Below are 21,660 nucleotides of genomic sequence, written 5' to 3' on the forward strand. Positions count from 1 at the left end.
AAAAAAAGTGACTAACAGCAATGCTGGTAGATGATGTCACGATATTTAGAAATTCATTTTATCCATAATAGTAGCTACTGCGGAATATGCAAAAATTGTTAGATCATCTGTGAAAAAATGCTTCAATCTTAAAAATAAATCAAATGTTTAGCCACTAATCTTTTATTCGCATCGACTCCAGTCGAAAAAAGAGAGTCATGTAAGCGAAAGTTACATGCGTCCTAAAGTTAAGAAAAATGTAGACAGGGTTACGAAAAAACAAGAAAGAACGAGGTTATGAAAGGTGGTGAATCCAGCGAAAGACAGCAAGAGAATTTAGACTATTAATTTATGTAGCCAAGTGATCTTTTTCTTCAGAATAAACTGCTTAAAAAATCTGAAAGCTTTCAAATTTTACATTACGCCCAAAGGGGCATTTTTTTAAATGTGTGTTGCCTTTATTTATTAAATAGCATGTTCTTTATAGTGAACCAACGCAAAAATGGCAAAATGGCAAAACGAAATTAATAGTCCTTCTGGGAAAATTGCCCCTTTGGACAAAAAATACACATAAATTTTTAACAGTATTATTTATTAATTATAACATGGATTATTCCTCTTTCCTGCAGTTTTTAACTGCAACCGTGATTTTGAATTAACTGTGGAAATCGTTCACGGTACTACACCTGCTAATCGAAAGCTGACTGCATTGTGATTTGAATAACAAAATTTAAGACCTTCTCACTTAAGACTGGCAAAAGTAGTTTGCTGATCACGAATGATTAATGCTGTGGTAACCTAGCTGCTTACAAACTTCGAGCCAATAAAATTGGTAGGAAAATAATACCTCCGGAAATGCTTTAAAATCCAAGCATAATATAACCTGTCCTTTTCTATCCTATAAAAAGGATTATCGACTAAAAATGTGAAATTGTTTCACATCCTGCATCCATTTCTCCTGAGAGGACACTGCTGTGAATCTTCATAAATTGGAAGAGGTTTTATCTGTATATAAAAGATTTTTAATTATGGGGGATTTTAATTCAAAGCAATACTGATGATTCACTGAGCGATTTTCGCTATATAGTCTTTGAAATGAAAGATTCTTGTCTTCAATATGGAAGAGGGGCCTTGGTACCGAGAAATATTCTAGGAGTCAACAGGGCTGTGTAAGAAAATTAAAGTTGATATGATGAGGCTTGGTGAGAGAATTAGTGTTGTAAATGACAGTGAACAATTGATTGGTGTAGTAAACGATTTTGGAATGTTGCTTCAGCCGAGAATAGATTGCGATCTGCTGATACAGAGGAAGACTCGAAATGTGAAATCTCATGGTGGACCCCCCGAAATGGAAAAGTTTAAAAGACGTATCCGTGCATATAGGATAAGCTCGCAGGTGATTGGATTAGATTCTAATACTAGAATTTTACGTAAGTACAAAAGATAATTGACTATTTATAAACGTTTGATTAGGAAGACCAAGAGAGTACGTAAAGAGAATTATGTTTTAAGAAGCGTTGTTTATTACGATGGTCTTTATAAGACGGCAATTGGAAAGCGAAATTTAGAGCTGAAGGTGAAAAGACCTGATGACATGGGTGATGAGCAAGATATTAATACTGTGTATGTTAAAGAGGTACCTGATTTGGGTGAACCAGAAGATATACATATTTTTGAAGATGATGTTTTGAAATATAGTGAGAATGACTCACCATTCACATATGATGAAGTTAAGAGTATCATATTGGGTTTGAGGAATATGGCTACTGCAGGTTCGGATCGCATACATTCTGTTTTAATTAAAAGATTATTCTTCTATTACCCAGATTTTTTTTGCCTATATAATTCCTGTTTTAAGTTTACTCTTTTTCCAGATTGTTGGAAAATTGGTCGAATTATTTTGATCCCTAAGCCTAGTGAAAAGCAAAGACCCATTACACTTTTGAATATTTTGCGTAAGATGCTAGACAAATTGGTAACTAATAGAATTTTACACTTTATGGTTAATAAATGTCCACTTAATGAGTTTCAATATGGGTTTACATTTGGAAGAGGTACGGAAGATGCATTTTACAGGGCTGTTGAATATTGCAGACATTTTAGGGGTGAACAACACGTAGCTTTGATTTCTCTAGACATTTCGGCTGCATTTGGCTCTGTTGATTGGTCTTCCTTGTTGCATAGTTTAATTGATTTAAAAATACCTAGAAATTTGTTTTATCTATTTTAAAGTTATTTTAGTAATAGAAAAATTGTTTTAAGGATAAGAGTAAAGACTTAGTAATGGATTATGAGGGATGCCCTCAGGGCTCCTGCAGTGCTCCCCTGCTCTGGAACACTATTGTGGATAACTTGCTGAAGCAGAAGATTTCTCAAAAATGTGGAATTAATTGCATATGCTGATGATATTACGACACGATTACCTTGAAAGAATGGTAAAATTATTTAAGGAAACTGCTCTAATACCGAGTGATTGGAAAAACAAAGAAAAATTACAATTTAATATTGAAAGAACATGTGCATTGTTCTTCCCAGAGAAAGTAAAAAGACTAGACCACTAAATTTGAAATATCAAGGCAAAACAATCAAATTTGTAGATAATATGAAATAGCTTGGCTTTATGATTGATAACAAATTAAATTTTATAGAACATTTTAAGTTGGCACAAAGACGAACTGATCTGATTTTATTAAATTATAGAACTTTTTCAGCTGAAATTTTAGCCTTATGTAGTGCTTCCAATCATTATGTATGGAATTGGAGCCAGGGTGGAGAAACTCGTTAGATTACGGATGGAGTTAGACAGTATTCTCTTGGGATTTAGCTTTAACCCGATGTTTTAGAACGGTGCCTACCGAGGCCGTCTTTGTGTTGGCTGGGCTGTCTCCTCTCACAATTTTATACGAATTTTATCATGAGAAATTTTTATTTAGAACTGGACGAATGGAATTGAAAACCCATGAAGATTATTTGGTTACAAAGAATGTTTTTGAAAAATTTAATATTCATTTAATGCATCCTTCCAATAGATTTGGTTTTGTTTTTGATAAAAGTAATCCAACTGTTGATATATTTGATATTTATACAGATGGATGGTTCTGGGGTCAGAGGGAGCGTAGGAGCTGCCTTTGTTGTTTTCTACTATGTAACCGAGGTGGATTCTAGAATGTTTAAGTTGAACATATATAATTCAGTTTTCCAAGCAGAAAGTGAAGCGTTCAAACAAGCCTTATTATGGATTAAAAATACATTGTTTATACCCACGTCTGTAAATATTTACACTGATTGCCTATCACTTCTCCATGCGCTCTCCCGCCCAGACAATTTCAATCCATTCATTGTGGAAATTAAGAGTCATTTAGGAACTTTGAGTTCATATTTAAATATTAAGCTACATTGGGTTAAAGCCCGTATAGGCTTTATTGCTATTGAGATGGCCGACAGCCTGGCCAAGCAGGCGGTTTCAAATGTCAGTGCAATGGATATTGAAGCAACAGGTTTGAAGAGAATTGCTATTCGAAGAATGAAAGAATTTTACGGTAACAAATGGAAAATACAGTGGTTCTCTTCAGCCCAAAGCAAAGGATTAATGGAACAAATTAAAATCACGAATAACATGAAATGTATGAACAATATTGACGTTAATCAGGTTTTAACTGCACATGGTAGGTTTCTGTTCTATTTCAGCCGATTTAATCTGCAGGAAAATAAACTATGTAATAGTTGTCAGGTTGATGGTGATGCTAGGAATTTTGTGGTTGATTGTAGTTTAAGAGTTCCTATTAGACAGATTTTTAACATTACTGAGTTTAATGGAAGTGCCATTAAATTTAAAGTTTTTAAATCACATACTATTGCTCTAATGAAGTTTATCAATGAAAATAGGGCGCTTCTGTTAAAATTGTATTCTGTACTTATATGGGTTTTAGATATCTGTGGTAGATGTGCTTACTTATTTTTAATTTAGTATTTTTGTTTGTTGTTTGGGGCTGGCTGGGTTACTGGCTGCCCTCGTTTGTGGAGAGACGGCGCCCCTTCTTTTGAGCTATGGGGACACCCGTGTCCAGGTGGGCTGAAGGAAGCTCCAATTCTTACATGTTAGTTCGACAAATAAAAAATTAACGACCGCTGCTTAAATGTGAATATTTGTATTTTATTCAGTCTTTCATTTTAAGCGTCTTGATTTTAAAAGTAGCATGCAGTTTACGCTTGAAATTAAATAGAAGATTTGTGAGAAATTAAACAAATGGATTAAAGGAAAAGAAGAGATTAAAAACACAACAATTCATCGTAGCGTTGTATTCTCCAACCAATGTGAAGTCCATTTGGTCTATTCAGAGTTTCACATTAAAATTACGCTAGTACGTTAAAATTATGTTCTTTAGCAGTTTGTACTTTAAAAATGAGCTTTTCTTATTGAAATATATTTGTTAATCAAACGTTATCGTGTTGTAGATTATGTATGAAAAAGAAAATATTTTTCAATGAAAATGCACCGCACGAAATATAGACCTTACATTTAGTACATACAAGAGAAAAATTTATTCTGAATGCAGAAATTCTAAAATTACTTGAATCAATGACTTCCTTATTATGAAATATAAAAATGGCGCGTTGGTATGCCATGACAAAACTGTCATTTTAAAATGGTATAATTTGTTAGTTTTTGTTAAGCTTGCAAAAAGCATGCAAGGATTATCTTCCTAATGGAAGAGCTGAGTTCTATTTTAATTACTAAATAGTAATTTATAGAAAAACTTAATAATGTGATAAAAATAAAAAAAAATAATATATTTATTCTTTTTGTGTTACTAAATTTACATGCTGATAAAAGCAATAAATAAATATTATTAATGAAAATTACATAATTTTTATGCATTAATATTTATTAATGCATTAATATATATTACTAATTAATAAAATATTTTAACTAGAGAAAATTGATAGAATTACTGCAGATAAAAGCCAGTTGACGACAGATGTAAAAAAATTGTAGAAAATAATTTTAATTTACATTAATATTAGTGTATAAACATATAACGCTTTGCAGCGGCAGCGCCAAACAGGCGATACAAACTCAAAAACTCTAGAGAAAACCGCCGATTGGCGAAACAGTAAACAAAGAACTTGTATGGCAACCTTACGAGGTGACGGGGAGAGACGAGTTTTCTCCGGCAGGCTAGTCTGTGTAACACTTCAGTCTTGTGCTTCACCGGAATAAGTAAATTTTGGCATCTGTATCTGCTTCTTCAATAATCTTCAGGTCTGGAGACCTCGATTAGTGGAAAATAAAAAAGGTGTAAAGAAAACTTATAATGTTGTAGAGACATTAGCTAATTTTTTGGAAGCAGGAAATGTGAAAAATGAGTAACGCCTTCACCGGCAATCGAACCACCGTCCTCTGGGATTCGCGCCCAGTGTGCAGACCACCGACACCACGAAGGCATGCCAAGAAGGTAGGAGAAGTACCCTTTTAAAGGGTGACTGGGATTTTAGGGGACCCAATTGCCAAATCCTAGGTGTGGAGAATGATCATCCAACACCCTCTTAGTTCAGGCGCCACTGTAGAGACATTAGGTATTTTGGAAGCAGGCAAGATGAAAAATATGCAACGCTTTCGCCGGAAATCGAACCACGGACCTCTGGAATACGCGTCCAGAGTGCAGACCATCACACCACGAAGGCATGCCAAGAAGGAGGGAGAACTACCGTATAAGGTAATTGCATATATCAGTGCTAATTTGAGCCTGCGAAGTACCTAGGTCATTTTTAGGTAACGCTAAATCTGTAACGCTCTATTTTCTTCATGTTGTCTAAACAGTTACCCTGTAAACAGTATGTAAATATTTGTGTGAATTTTTATTTTGATGCTTGCATGTACTCTGTAAAAAGTTCCTATACTATCTGACACAGTATGAGATCCTATGAAATCGATGTAAATAATCCTATCGTTTATGCAGTGAAACTTTTAAGATCACGATATGTTGTTCAGTTGTAGCATCACAGAATTTCAATGCATTTTTGGCGTTGTCTCTCTCTCCGACAGAGCGTGTGAATTTTTTCTTTTTAAGACATCTTATGAAGTAAAATAAAGTAACTTTTCTAATCGTAAATAATGATCAGGTATACGACAGTACTCCGGTATACCTCGGAGTGGTATGAAAGGGAACCATTATAAAACCAAACAACAAACCAAAGTCGTAACCATTATAATTTACTTTTCATAATGATAAATATTGATCAGGTATACGACAGAGGAAAAAAACTTTTTTTGGCCACTTCAGTAAAAAGACTATTTTGCTTGCCACTGCTTGGTGGTAAGTAAAATAGTTTTCTTATAAGGAAGATATAAACAAAATAGTCTTCTTACAACGACAATAATGAATACCTGTTGATGAGAACGTATAATCCTCAATGAAATGAGGATTATACGTTCTTTCCTTTTCTTTCAACCGCATATTAAAACTGTGATGATGGAAAAGGATTTGTAGGGTCATTGCCATCAGTAAAGTGTCCTAAAATTGAATTTTTGGACTGTTACTGGAACTTCGATATGAAAGTCGGACTCTGCTAATTCCGTTTGTGGTAGAATAATTGATAATCTTTGCTAGAATATTACAAAAATTCTGCATTTTGTTCAATCACAATGTGAGTATGTATAAATAAAGATTTCATTATGTGAAATGAGTTTTGTTTTCTCGATAGTGTTACATATTACCTGGGTAAGTAGGCGAATTTTCTAATATGTTATTAATTTAGTGGGTTATTGTGGCCTAATTTAAGTACAATTAATCTTTAAAATGTTTCTTCTAAAAATGGACGGAATTATGACTTAAACTTAGATTCCGGTAGATGTCGTTCACAGCTTTACAACCAAGCATCCTCAGATTTCAAGTCCCATAACTGTTGAGCGACAGAATTTCTTGCCGATCTTTTATCGCCATTCCGCGAAGTTTGGCATCATCGTCGATTTCAGCAACCCTACTCTCTGGTAGTAATGAGGTCGAAGACAAAAAGAAAGTATCCCGGAGATAAGCTACCGAAGAGGGATGATCTCGTTCCGCTTCGAGATTAGAGAGCGGAACGCCGTTGAGAAAACCTTAGCCTCCCTCTCTCTTCTCTTCTACCCCTCTCTATCTGAGAAACGATGATAGTTTTGTCCTCCTTTTTGCAATGCAAAAATTAATGGCTTTGTTGTATTCCTCTCTACTCAAACTGACGAAAAGGTTTTTTTTTAAAAGCTTATAGAAGGAAACAATTAGCTGCGACAAGACTATGGGCTTATCTTGCTTTATGATCAACAGACGGACGAATGTGATTTGCTTGGTGGAATAAAGAGAATATTACTGAATAATAAGTTTTCTTTATAACGGATCAAAGGAGTTATATACCATCATGAAACTCTTATGCTACCTTTATTTTCGCAACAGTTGTTTGTAAACATATGCTTTCACTTACAAAAATGTGCCACCCAACCGGTATGGTGTTGCGTTGCTGATTGCCTTGCCGAAGGGTCGGGGTTCGAATCCCGGAGAAGGCATGGATGTTTGTAAATGCATAGTATCCGTGCGGCATAGGACACGAAAAATATGTGGCTAGCCGAAAGTCCTCTCAAGAGGTTGGTGGTAGGGAAAGAGGGGGGAGACCCTCGGACACGTTCTCCCGGGGTGCTGTCCATCAAAATTGGGGGCGAATCTGAGCTAAATCGCACTGTCACCTGTTAGGTGCTCAAGGCTGTTGCCAACGGCAGGCGTAACCTTGCGCTCCTTGCACGAGGAATTTCGTGGTCTTAAACTGACTATAGGTCAGATAAATTACAAGGTATTTCTCCCGCCTTCGTGGTGTAATGGTCTGCACGATGGGCTAATATTCCAGAGGTCCGTGGTTCGATTCCCGGCGAAGGCGGTTGCTAATTTTTCATCTCTCTGGCTTCCAAAAAATCCTAATGTGGATTTTGTGATAGAGTGAGCATAATCAACAACAACAACAAAAATGTTTTATATGAGGCAAATATTCATGTTTATATCGTTTAATTATATATAGATTTATATAATATTATGAAATTTTACTTTTAATACATTACTTATAACAGGTTCGTCCACTGAAAGAATTTGCATAATCTTCCTTTAATATTTCCGCAATTTTTGAAAGTTTTATTTCCTCGACATTTGATCATCTTCTTGGGCAGATGCAGAATTCTATTTGTGCAGAAGTTTAAATCGGTGTCCTCCAGACTCTAGTAGACTACAAACGAGTTATTCTTGTATCTAAATTAAGATTAAAAAGTCTTGAGAAGGTTAAAGTAATTCTTTTGCTTAACTCTTTAAATTTAACAGAAGGTAGCTCTTGTGCCTACAAGAAAAAACTCCCCCACTTGCAGGTGTTTAAAATAACATAAGCTGAAATCCAAATACAAGTAAAGTAGTCGAAGACTACATAAAATGGCTTTCTTAACATGGTTCAAATAATTAACGGCGTGCTGTAACATCGGCTAGTAATATGGCTAAAGCCGGAATAAATTCTGGCAGAGCTGATGATAAGACGTAAATTGCAAGAGAGGTTAACAAAAGATCTATCAGGGAAACAGTCAAAAGCCTCCACTTAAGCTCTCAAATTACTAATTTGCGTTCTGATGAGAATTACGGAAAGAAGTTACAATAAATGGTTGAATGAGAATTACGGAAAGAAGTTACAACCATAATAATTGGTTGATTAACATAAAATTCTTACACACTAAAAACTGCACCAGTTGAATGAACAACAAGCAAAAAAGCAGTGAAATTATCTTTTATGCTTCTGATACTATCAACGATATCGGTGAATCCAATCATTATAGAAGTTTGTTTGATACTGTGGGCGCAATCCGTTATAAACGAATAATATTTTGACTGCCTACACTGTAAAAAAAAATCTGTAACGTTACTAAGAAAAGTCGTGGAAACTGGGATGCCATGAACTATTTGAGTAATCAAAACAGGAATATTCTTAGTAACTTTACAGAGATTATACCTGTAATGGTTACAGATGTTTGACATGTAATGTTACAAGAAGATATTCTGTAGGCATAACAAAGTTTTTGTATGTTGATTACCGAAGCATGTGTCTGTAAAGGTTACAGATCAAAGATCTGTAATGTTACAGGAAATTATCGTGTAAGTACAACACGGTTTTCATATGAGATTTACCAATGTAATACATCTGTAAAGATTACAGGAAATAATAGTGTAAGTAGATCGTAATTTTTGTATATGGATTACTAAAGGAAATATTTGCAGATTACTAGTGTTCTGCTTGTAAGGTTATTGCAAGTGATTATGTAAGGAGAACATGTATTTTCATGTGAAATATTAAAGGATATATATGTTAAAGTTGCAGATAATTTACTTAAAATTTCTTCCAAATAATTATGCATATAGAACATTTTTGTTTTATACAAAATACATAAACGATGTATTCTCAAATATTAAATATATTGATTGCGATATTAATATAAATAATTACACATGTAGAACATATGTTTCATGTGAAATGTATCCTGCTACTGCTTGTAACAAAACATGCTGCATTTACTTATTTGTGGTGAAAGGAAAGTTATGTAACCTTAATTATTATTAAGTTGTTTTAAGGAAAAATACCTTAGATTTTCTAAAAGATATACAACATTATCTTTCAAAATACTCCCAATGCTAAAAAGAAATGCAAATTGTATGTTTTTCATACATCTGCATTACTTTCCTTTATTGAATTTTAAGACATCTGAAAGTTACATATGCACCATAAAAAAGCTGGAAAAAAAACTGCTGTATTATACTTAATGGTGTTTTTTGGCAATAAATTAGTAATGTTCTAGAATTCGTCCTTTTTCCCTGCTGAACACTGGTAGTTCGGTCCGAGGTTCAATTCCCGCGAATGGGCTGGTTGCATGGGCATTTTCGTGGTTTTCCCCATGTGTAACGTGTATATAAGCAAGTTTCCCTTCGAAAGTCCTCCACAAAGGCATCCCTTCCCTTAGGCAGATAGCCCTAGTGTGCTTTGCTATACTTATAAACTAAACCAAACCATTCTCCTTTTCCCAAACAGTGTAAACTAAAGAGACTGCAATTTGATATGATTACAGTAAAAAATATTTTCATGAAATTGTTTCAATAAACAATTCTAAATAAATATTTTTTCAAATTCTAAAAAAAATTAGATATAACTCAGCAATGAACTTAAATTCAGTTATAAGCTATCCAAAATTAATTTTTTTCATGCTTAATTGCGTTATTCATTTAAATTACAACATATAATTCTTTTAGGCATAAATGCTTTTTAATCTCTTCCTACTAACCATTAATTGAAATAATAAATTAATTAATCGAAGTAATAGATGACAGTTGTACAGGCATTTTGCCAGATTTAAAACTTAATTATTAATAAATTACATCCTTCTCATTGAATACAAAATTGCAGAATTAGTCCTAAATTTAATTTTTCAAGTATTCCTTCTACTGAAACATTTATTGCCTACTGGCAGCCAGACAGTCAGCTGAACACTAGCATTTGGCTCTAGATTCAAATCCTAGAGAATGGGCTGCCTGTGTAAATGTTTGTGCATCATGAAGTTTTCCTTAAAATATTCCTTTTCTTGGAAAGATGGCACTCTCTTGCTTTGTCATATTTCATATAATCAATTCAAGCATTTAATGTAGGTATGACTATTGCGAAAGGTTGATCTAATTCTAAATGAAGTGAAATACTTCAACAATCTACAAAAATAATCATTTTATTTACAAAGCAACCTGGATTGCATCGAAGGTTCACTGCTAACTAACTACGTCGCAAACTAGAAACTAACATTCTTTTTCAGAAGCGAAGCGCCCTCTAACGGCGATATATAAATCACTTGGGGGATTTTTCCACACTCCCCACCTGATAAATTTTGCAAAAATTATCACTATTTCAGCATACAAATAATAAAAACGTAAGAAAGCAACTTATATATCAAGTACATTCAACTGATGTAAGTATAAACTGCAAAAGGAAATTCTATAAATTAAACAAATATAGTTAATTGCATCAACTCAAATGTTACTCAATACGTAAATATTAATTCAAATTACAAACAGTAAATTATTAGTAATAACTAAACTAATTATCTAAAATATTCCTTTCCTTGGAAAGATGGCCCTCTCTTGCTTTGTCATATTTCAAATAATCAATTCAAGCATTTAATGTAGGTATGACTATTGCGAAAGGTTGATCTAATTCTAAATGAAGTGAAATACTTCAAAATCTACAAAAATAATCATTTTATTTACAAAGCAACCTGGATTGCATCGAAGGTTCACTACTAACTAACTACGTCGCAAACTAAAATCTAACATTCTTTTCCAGAAGCGAAGCGCCCTCTAACGGCGATATATAAATCATTTGGGGGATTTTTACACACTCCCCACCTGATAATTTTTGCAAAAATTATCACTATTTCAGCATACAAATAACAAAAACGTAAGAAAGCAACTTATATATCAAGTACATTCAACTGATGTAAGTATAAACTGCAAAAGGAAATTCTATAAATTAAACAAATATAGTTAATTGCATCAACTCAAATGTTACTCAATACGTAAATATTAATTCAAATTACAAACAGTAAATTATTAGTAATAACTAAACTAATTATCTAAAATTAATGTTAGTGAATATGAAATATAAGAAGTAAAATTAAAAGGTTACAAATTTAGTTCATTTTCAGTCTGATAGTTCAAGGGGGTATATCAATTGCACAGCTCTCTTAAGGTCCCCTTTTTTAGTTTTTACCACACATGATCGTACAAGACCATCACGTCCTTTGAAGTTTTGAATTACTCGACCTAAATCCCAGAGGAGCTTAGATTTAGTTGTTCCTTCAAGTAAAACTATATCACCAATTTTAAGATTTTTCTTGGCTTCTGGTGTACCGAAGAAGTGAGCATTTCTCAACTCAAGAAGATACTGATTTTTCCATTTTTTCCAGAACTGTTTTATAAGTGTTGTCTGATATTCTTTTCGTTTTATTAGACTCTTTCTTGTTGGAGAGTTATTCAGGATCTCAGCAAAGTTGTATGGATATTCATTCTTATGTCCGATCAATAGAAAATCAGCCGGTGCAAGCGTTCAGGTTCATGTAAATCGTTGTAAATGTAGGTCAAAGGACGTCTATTCACAATATCTTAGACCTCTGTCAACACAGTCATAAATTCTTCAAAATTCAGTTGAGCTCTGCTTATATCTTTTTCAACGGTTCCTTTATGGTTTTCATAAGGCGTTGTAAAGAACGCTCCTGAACTCTCTACTAGAAAGATCTTTGATGCTGTCGACTAGAGATCACACTCGAGGACTATAATTCATTTTTAATTCATATTTTAAATAACTGTGAATGGCAACGACTTAACTGAGGAATACGCATGCGTAAAGAGATGAGATTTCTGTGAGACGCCTGTCAGAGAAGAGTGCTGGGAAGCTCCGCCAGCGAGCTGAGGTGTGGAGACTAAATTTGTCCAGTGATGACGAGTGCTATCTTCATTAACGTCTCTGATCGTGTCACCAACTCGGATATGTACTCTAGGTTTCTAAATGTATTAATTAAATGTTGTATATGTGGTATGTTCTGTAATTAAAGTGATGCATCACCAATACCAGTGTTGATTCCGTTTTCACTGAAGCATCCACGACGTCACAGACAAAAGAAATAAAAATTGGAGGTTAGAACCGAGATTTGTGTGACAAGAGACCAGGTATGTGTTCTCCACAATATTCATTTCCAGGCCTGAAGTGTATAATGTAGTTATTTATTACTTATTCGGGAAATCAATTCCCAAAGCAGAAGTAGCACATCAGTGCATAAGAGTTTTAAACACTCAATGTGTTTGGTTTATAGTATATCTAACAAAATATTTTCCTTTTGTGGTATATTCGGGAAAACATTTTCCCATTAACACGTAGCACATCAGTGCATTTTATAGCACGTCAGTGCATAAGAGTTTTTAAAACAATCAAAGTGTTGCATTTATATATCTAACGAGATATTTTTCTTTTGTATGATAATGGGAAAAATCCATTCCCGTAAATAAACAGCACATCAGTGTATTTATGTTTAACATTTCGTTATAAATTGGTGTGATAGAATCTGAACTATTTATTTTGTGTATATGTGAAAGCACATCAGTAAATATTGCAATTTTCATTTCTAAGTCATTAGAAGAAAATTTATGTTAAATTCTTGTGAAAGAAATAAGTTGTTGAATATATTAAAAACTTGTTACTTTGGTTTTCTCATGAAAGCACACCAGTGCTGTATTTTAATATGATGTGTATTTTCTGATAAGTAGAATATTAAATTCTATCATTTAATTTTTAATTTTTAAGCTTTGAGCAGTAAAGAAATGTTCTAATAGTGTTCTGATTGAAACCTGCACCTATCGAATTTACGTAGTATTTGCGTTGGCCATGTGGTTGCCAGCGGAAGTAGCTCATGAAAACGATAGTTAATTAAAGGTGTTTATATTTATTGGCGCCACTCTGGTTTTTTTTCTGTCTGGCTGTACTAAATGAAAAGAATTTGATTATTATTTTTTTACACGAAGTATTCAGTAAGGTTGTTTATTCGTTTTATGTTTGAATGGAAATAAATCCAAAATGATTAATGCTTTTATTAACCTTTTATTTTTATTTGCCTAATTTTGTAAGTAAGAAGAAAGTGTTTTTTTATATCTCTGATATATTTTTATGTGTATTATTTGTGAATAACTATTTGAGTTCTTATTTGTTTTGAACAAGTACTTTTGCGAAAATGGCATTTTTGGGGAAAGCTAAGAAAAGGGATCTATCTATTCCTTGTCGCTTCAGAACTTGGGGAAATAGCTTTAGAAGATATGAAAGTAATAGATTTAAAACATTTAATAACGAATAGTAAAAATTATGAGGAAGAATTTGTTAAAAATTTGTTAGAAAGTATTATGACTGATAGGATAGAAAAGGAAAACTTAGAGAAGCAAACAAGAGCGAAAGAACTACAGTTAGAACAGGAAGCTAAGGAGAGGGAATTTCAGATACTACAACAAAATAAAGAAATTGAAAAGCAACAGTTAGAACTAGAAGGCCTTAAAGCAAAACAGAACACTGAATCTGCTAAACCTGGAGGTGAAACCGTATTTAATCAGAATTTTCAGAAACTAATGCCCAAGTTTAATTTAAAGACTGATGATATCAGTTTATTCTTAGAACTTTTTGAGAGGCAAGCTAAAGTTCTAAAATTGCCCACGGATCAATGGGTGTCATATCTCATTGGTGTCCTTCCGGTTGAGGTAAATAATATAATTGCTAGGGAACCTGAAGAACAGGCTAGAGATTACCAACATATTAAAGAATTACTACTTAAAAGATTTAAATTAAGTGCGGAGAAGTTTCGGCAACTTCTTGTAAAGACTCAGAAAAATCCGGATTCTACGTGGTACGATTTTTATCACGAAATTAAAACATTTTTAGATGGGTGGCTCAAGGGATTAAAAATCGAAACATTTGAGCAACTCAAGGATTTAATGTTGGTAGATCAGATTAAAAGGCGCACGCCTAATGAGCTTAAGGAACATTTTATAGATGAATGGGCCACGATCACTTCACCAAAACAGTTGGTGGGTAAAATAGAGGAATTTGAAGATGTGAAAAAGACGATGGTTGGGAAAACGAAATTGGGTGAACTGAAAACGAAAATATCAGGTAGAAAAATGGGTGTTTTTCAGTCCACTGGTAACGTTTTCAAAAATAAAAAAAACCCTCAAGGCACACAATTTAAAAAAGATGATGATGCACGCAATGTTGGGAAAAAGTCGGACTCGAATTTTGATAGGAGAAAAAGACTCCAGTGCTATGAATGTGGATCTTTTGAGCATTTACGTCCTCAGTGCCCTAATTTAAAAACTCAAAAGGCAGATTTGTATCGGATAAGCGGGAGATCAGAGAAGAATCTGTTAGATCCCTATACATTAAATGGAAGAGTAAATGGTTTTGAAGTACCTATTCTAAGAGATACAGGAGCAACTGTAGATATTATTCGTCCGAAATATGTAGACAGAGATAGAATGAAGGGGGAACATGTGTGGGTTCGACATTTGTTGGATGATCATATGACTTGTTTACCTGTTGCTGAAGTAGATATTGAATGCGATTTGAGTACAGTAACCACCAAAGCAGCTGTTATAGGAGACCACTTAGACCAAGGACGATATATATTAAGCAACCAGACAGCGGCTCTCCTCAGAGGAACTGAGAAAAATTATTCGTCGTATGTCGGTAATGTTAATGCGGTCGTTACTCGCTCTCAAGCACGACAATTAAAAGAAGCGGAAAATTTAAGTGAGATGAATCAAAATTCTGAGCAGAATGAGTTAGAATTGGAAGAGGAGGATGATGCTCATGAGAGGTCTGAAAACAGAGAGATATTGCCTCCTGTCGACCTTTGTGTCCCCACAAGTCCTGCGATTCAAATAGTTTCGAGTACTTTTATTGATGAGCAACAAAAAAGTAAAGAACTTGCCCCTTTATTAGAACTAGTAAAAAGCGGAAGTAAAACAAGTTATGGGACTAAAAATGGGGTTTTAGTAAAAAAGAAGGTAAATAAGTTAGGAGGAGAAGAACATTTAATTGTTGTTCCAGAAAACCTCAGAGAGCAAATTAAAGCAATTTGTCATGAGGGAACTTCAGGTCACTTAGGAGTTCTGAAAACAAAAGACCGGTTACTAAGACATTTTTTTCTGGCCAAATTGTTATAAAGACATTCAGGAATTCGTTAAAACATGCGACTCCTGTCAACGTGTAGGAAAAGCAAGTGACAAGAAGAAAGCACCGTTGGTAATAGTACCTGTGATATCGGAAGTCTTTAGTAAGGTTAATGTAGATAGATGCTTGCGGGCCTATGCCTACATCTACTGAAGGTAATAAATATCTTATTACAGTTATGTGCTTAGCATCTAAATATCCTGACGCCGTCCCGGTACCGGATATAACGTCGAAATCTGTTGTAAGTGCTCTCTTGCAGGTATTTAGTCGGATGGGCTTTCCAAGGGCGGTTCAAAATGATCAAGGGAAATCTTTTATGAGTCGCTTAACCGTTGAATTTTTGAAAAGGTTTGGTATAAAAATTTCCAGAAATTCGGTTTACCACCCCCAGAGCAATCATGTGGAACGGTTTCATAGGTCAATAAAAAGGGTCTTAAAGGTATTATGTATTGAAGCTGCCCCAAATTGGGAAGTACAATTACCTGCCGCTCTCTTTTCCCTGCGGACAGTAACGCATGATAGTACAGGATTTAGTCCAGCTGAGTTAGTGTACGGGACCAACCTCAGAACACCTGTCGCATTATTGTATGAGAAATGGTTAGATCCTCAGGAAAAAGAAGATACCGTAATAGAATATGTTTTCGAATTAATCAATAGGTTAAAGAAAAGTAGAGAATTAGCTAAAGAGAAAATGGAAGAGGTGAGAGATAAAAGGAAGAAATGGTATGACAAAAATGCCGTGAAAAGGGAATTCCAGCAAGGAGATTCTGTATTAGTATTAGCAGTGAACCAACCCCATAAACTCGCTCCTCAATGGAAAGGACTGGGGAAAATAGAAAAAAGATTATCAGAAACAAACTATGTGGTTAGTTTTGAAGGGAATCAGGAAGGAAATAAAGTGTATCACATCAATATGTTAAAACCTTATCATAAGAGACCTGAACTTTTGAATATGGCAACGAGGAGATAGTTGAACCCTCGGAATTAGAGGAGGATTTTCCTTATATGTTAACCGACCCCAATGTGTTTGATATTAATGAAATAATAGCAAAAGATAATCTTAAAGAAAGACTTAGTGATGAACAAATCCTGCAGTTGGGAAAGTTGTTGGTAAAGTTTTCTGCTATATTTTCGAATATTCCAGGGAAAACAAATTTAGTCGAACATGATATCGAACTAATCAGTGACAAACGCGTACAACATAAGCCTTATAGAATGACAAATCGACAGAATGAAATTCTTAAAGTCGAGGTTGAAAAAATGTTAAAATACAAGATTATTGAATCAGGACCCTCTGAGTATACTTCACCCATGATCCTTGTTGAAGCACCAGGTAGGGATCCTAGGCCGTGTATTGATTACAGAAAGTTAAACGAAATAACTCGTACTGAGTTCTATCCGATCCCCAATATAGAGCAACGTGTTGAAACTATTGCAGCAGCCAAATTTATCACCTTGATAGACTTAACGAAAGGTTATTGGCAAATTCCGCTGACCCCTAGGGCGCAGAAAATTGCTGCATTTGCTACAAATTTTGGCGTATATAGGCCTTTGCGCATGCCATTTGGGCTTAAAAATGCTCCTTATTATTTTAGTAAAATGATGAGCGAAATATTGTGCGGATGTGAGAAATATGCGACCCCTTATTTAGATGATATTGCTATTTTTTCTGAAACGTGGGAGGAACATTTACAACATTTACATGAAATTTTAGAAAGAATAAGAAAAGCCAATTTAACTATTAAACCCTCTAAGTGCAAGTTTGCACAAGAAGTGCAATATCTCGGTCACATAGTAGGTCGAGGAAAACGTTCTCCAGCAGAACTAAAAGTCGAAGCGGTTCAAAATTTTCCTGTTCCCACAACTAAAACTGAGATTAGAGCTTTCTTAGGGTTAGCTGGATACTACAGACAATATATACCTATGTTTTCTGCTATAGCCGCACCTTTGACAGATTTGTTAAAAGGGAATAACAAAAAGGTTAAAATTGTTTGGAATGATGAATGTAATGAATCATTCAAATCGTTAAAAGAAAAGCTATCTAGTAGGCCTGTGCTACATGCACCCGATTTTTCTAAACCATTTATACTACAGACAGACGCATCAGATCAAGGATATGGTGTTGTTTTAGCCCAAAAGGATGATAAAGGAGAAGAACATCCCATATTGTATCTCAGTAAAAAATTTACGGATAGTGAGCGGAAGTATTCCACCACTGAAAAAGAGTGTGCTGCAATTCTGTATGGAATAAAAAAATTGAAAGGGTATATAGATGAGCAGACTAACTTTTCAATTCAAACTGACCATAATCCCCCAGTATGGCTAAAAAATAATGCAGGTAGAAATGGTCAATTATTATGCTGGGCCTTAGCCTTGCAATCTTATAATTTTACGATACATCATAAAAAGGGAAGTGACAACTGACAACTTAAATGTAGACTGCTTAAGTAGAAACTCTGTACATGCCAGTTAAATAGACTAGTTATCATTTCTTTTAAATTGTCTTGTTATTTGATTATGTATATTGTATTTCTTTTAAATTCATACTATATAGTAAATTGTTAGCTTTATTCTTAAAGACAAAAATTTTTGTTTTGGTTTTTCATATATTTTATGTGAATTTTTAAATGTGTTCTTTTTATGATGGACTGGTTATGAGAGTGGAGAGCCTTTGTAACAGCGTGGTTTAAAATTAACTGGTAAAATGTTGAACAATCTATTGAAAACATAAACTATGAACTGTGAAGGTTTACTTCTCCTGTGTCCGGAGAAACAAAAACTGGAGGCGGAAGGTGTTTGTGTGTAGCGAACGCCAGCCTGAACTTGTATTTTATCCCATAGGAACTTAAAAAAACGTTTTGTTTCCTCTGTGTCCGAGGAAAACAAAATCTGGAGGAGGAAGGAGTTAGTCTGTAAAGAACGCTCTTGAACTCTCTACTAGAAAGATCTATGATGCTCTCGACTAGAGATCACACTACGAGGACTATAATTCATTTTTAATTCATATTTTAAAGAACTGTGAATGACAACGACTTAACTGAGGAATACGCATGCGTAAAGAGATGAGATTTCTGTGAGACGCCTGTCAGAGAAGAGTGCTGGGAAGCTCCGCCAGCGAGCTGAGGTGTGGAGACTAAATTTGTCCAGTGATGACGAGTGCTATCTTCGTTAACGTCTCTGATCGTGTCACCAACTCGGATATGTACTCTAGGTTTCTAAATGTATTAATTAAATGTTGTATATGTGGTATGTTCTGTAATTAAAGTGATGCATCACCAATACCAGTGTTGATTCCGTTTTCACTGAAGCATCCACGACGTCACAGCGTTCATAAAAAGCTTCCCACCATGGAGCAAGCTCGACGATAAATTTCCAAGTCAAGCCTTCATTTGCTAGAAAATTTGAAAGTCTGTACCTTTAATTATGCTGTAAAAATACTGTAAACCTTTGGCAGCATATTTGAAAGTTTTCGCGTTATCTGAATAAAAGGTGCGACAGTTTCCTCTTCTCGAAATGAAACGTCTGAGAGCCAAAATGAATTTGTGTGCAGACATATTGGAAATGAGTTCTAGATGTAACGCTCGTGTAACAGCGCACGTAAGCAATACGATGTATGATTTCTGAATGTCGTTTCCAGACCTGATGTAAACTGGACCTGTGAAATCCACGCATGTAACATAGAAAGGTGGAGTTTCAACAATTCGATCTTTAGGTAACTGAGCTGTCATTTGTTTCGCTGGTTTTACTGCGTATTTCCGACAAATTAAAGTTCCCTACGACTTTACCAACTGACGGCCTTTAGGAATCCAAAATTTCTGTCTTAGTTTGGCTAAAGGTGCTGCAACCCCCGCATGCAGAACGTTATTATGTTCCCTTTTTACAATTAATTCAATAAATTTGGAATCTTTAGGAAGAAGAACTGGATGCTTCTATTCAACTGTATATTCTGTTTCTTTTAATCTTCCCTTAATTCGAAGAATTTTATTTTCATCAAGAAACGGTGCCAAGCTGAATATATCACAACTTGGAGAAATTGACTTGTTAGATTGAAGAGCCTTAATTTCAGGTGTGAAGAAATCCATCTGGACTTTATGAACTCAAAATATTTCAGTGTCCTGAATTTCAGAAGCACTTAGTGTTCCACTATTAGCAGGCAGATTTCTTGCCTTAGCAACGAAACGTCTAACCCATGCCATAATTCTGAGATATTTCAGCACATTACTGAATTTTGTTATATCCAATAGTTGATCATCTCTTTTCACAACATTGTCATAAACAGATATTTTACTACGGAGTTCTAGTTTTTTATCGTTTCCCACGTCAAAATTCGGTTGAACTGGCCAGTCTATACGTTTGTTTTGTAACCATTCTGGTCCAAACCACCAAAGTGAACAATTTCTTAAATTAGCAACAGTAGTTCCTCGTGATATGAGGTCGGAGGGGTTATCTTTCCCACGGCAATAATGCAAATTATTGCTTTCAGTTAGTTTCTGAATTTCATAAACTCTGGTTTTGATGAAAGATTTAAATCTTTTGGAGATCCCTGAATCCAAAAATACGTTATTTGAGAATCAGTCCAGTGGAAGGGGATTACTTCGTATTTTAAACATTTTGCGATTTTATCACTCAATCTAGCGGATAAAAGCGCACCCAAAACCTCCAATCTAGGAAGTGTAAGGGATTTCAGAGGTGCAACTCTACTCTTGGAAGCAACAAAAACTGTTTGAAAAGTTCCATTGTTCAAAACTATTCTCAGATATACCACGCATCCATAAGCTTTCAAACTAGCATCAGAAAAGCTATGGAGTTCTATTTGTTTCACACCCGCATCTAATATTCCTTCTAAATAGTAGCGGGGAATTCTGAGGTGGTTCAGTTCTTCAAATTCTTCGTACCAGGCATTCCATTTATAACTAAGATCAGGTGGCAGTTCATCGTCGCAATCAGTTTTGGCAGAATAGATTTCCTGAATCAGACACTTTATTCTTATATTGAAAGGGCCATAAAATTTGACAGGATCAAAAATACGGCCTGCGGTTTGCAATAGAAAACGTTTTGAGTTGATTGACGAGGAAATGAAATTTGTCAATGCTGAGTGTCAAAATAAAAATTATCATTACCGTATCCCACTTAATTCCTAACACTTTGATCGGGACAACTTCAGGAGATTCTTGCATCGAAAAGTCTTTGCGATGCCAAATATCTTTGAGTTCTTTGGAATTAGTATGCCACTTATGTAGTGACATGCTAGCTTCATTAAAAATGTTCACAATTTCTAAACTTGTTTTCAGGGCTTGTTCTAAATTTTGGTGACCACCAATAATGTCATCAAAATACAGGCAGTTGTTTAAGAGTTATACTGTTTCAGGATATATTTCTGAATATTTTTTAAGGTGATGCTTAATAGTAGCAGCTAAAAGAAAGGGAGTAGATTTTACTCCAAACAAAACTCTTGTAAATCTAAAGGTTTTCAAACTTTCATTGTTATCACCAGGATCATCTTTCCATAAGAATCGTGTAACGTCCCTGTCTTCTTCATTTAACTCTATCTGTAAGAATGCTTGTGTAATGTCCGCTGTAAAGGCTATCGAATTTTGTCTAAATTTTATCAATAAATCAAAAATATCAGGATATAGGTTCGGACCAGTATATAAACAGTCATTTAGAGAGAGTGTTTTTGGTTTATGGGCTGAAGCATCATAAACTATTCTTAGTTTGCTTGTTGCTCTATCATTTCTTATGACTGCTGTACGAGGTAAATAAAATAGGGTTTTATCATTTTGATTGTCTTCTTGAACTGGTTCAATAATATGTTTTAACTCGTAATCCTTTAAAACCTCTGTGTATTGAACAAACAAAGAGTTATCAATTTTAAATTTGTTA

General features: G+C 34.5%; 1 non-coding gene across 1 annotated transcript; it reads left to right on the plus strand.

The window, feature by feature from the left end:
* Positions 1-7,811: 7,811 nt before the first annotated feature.
* Positions 7,812-7,884, plus strand: TRNAI-AAU (transfer RNA isoleucine (anticodon AAU)). Its single transcript has one exon. It is a non-coding gene; the product is annotated as a tRNA-Ile (tRNA).
* Positions 7,885-21,660: the final 13,776 nt, after the last annotated feature.

The sequence above is a fragment of the Stegodyphus dumicola genome, chromosome 3, assembly GCF_044657685.1.
Source record: "Stegodyphus dumicola isolate Sdum_Otavi_A_Nest chromosome 3, ASM4465768v1".
Classification (NCBI taxonomy): Eukaryota; Metazoa; Arthropoda; class Arachnida; order Araneae; family Eresidae; genus Stegodyphus; species Stegodyphus dumicola.